Below are 1,070 nucleotides of genomic sequence, written 5' to 3' on the forward strand. Positions count from 1 at the left end.
GAACTTCCGCCAGTTCGCGGACTGAGTTCGCGCCACCATGCCGGTTCTCTTGATCAACAAAGTTCGCAAACTTCGGTTCAAGGAATAAGGACTTATACATATATGTGTTTCCACAACAATGCTTATATCCTCTAATGGTTATATAATCTAAACTTTCATTTCAATCATTGAAACATTCTTAGAGGACGCTGATATTCTATAGTTGTTATTCACAAACTATTTTTCGTTAAAGTAAGCAATTTTCAAAGTGATTGAAACTTGTCACGACTTTCGTCACTAGGTAAAGATGAACTTGGCTAAAGCGAAAGCTTACCAACACATATTTCGAGAAATAGATAGGCGAGATAAACTCGGCTCGAAATAGCAAATGTGTATAATTTAAGTCTATATAGCAAAACGACTTTTGTCTCAATATAGGAGATAAATAGACTTTTGAGTGATAGATAAGTTCAAGTCTCCACATACCTTTTGGTCGATGAAGATCTACCGGTTCCTTGAGTAGTCCTTCGTCTTGTATGATGATTGCCATGGAGTTCTTGAGCTCAACTACACTTTCTATCCTAGTCCAAGACTTTAGCTATAATAGACAAGAAATCAAGACTTATAGTTTTGATCACTAACATTGACAAACATGCTTGAGATAGCAACGCATGCGAGTTCGACCGAGCAATGCTATAACAATCTCCATCTTTATCAATTTTAGTGACAAAACTAGCAATACCTATGGAATACAAAAAATAAATAAATTAGCTTTTGTAGCTCCTATTCCATACGCCTAATCTTTAACATTACTTGAAATCTTCGTCACTTCCAAGTACTCCAATGATCCCAAAGGTTGTAAGTTCAGCATCATCGTTGTTGAAAATCCGTACCTATAACAATGAGAAACAAGAGTTCTCAATCATTGTTATACAATGTCATAATATCATTACACAACGTCAAAGTTCAATTGTATCACAACTTTAACAACAATACTATGGTGATATGTACCACTCCCCCTTAGTGAATACTCCATCTCACATGGAAACCACTCCCCCTTACATAATAATCCGAAAACCATATGTATTTGT

The sequence above is a fragment of the Papaver somniferum genome, unplaced genomic scaffold, assembly GCF_003573695.1.
Source record: "Papaver somniferum cultivar HN1 unplaced genomic scaffold, ASM357369v1 unplaced-scaffold_154, whole genome shotgun sequence".
Taxonomy (NCBI): domain Eukaryota; kingdom Viridiplantae; phylum Streptophyta; class Magnoliopsida; order Ranunculales; family Papaveraceae; genus Papaver; species Papaver somniferum.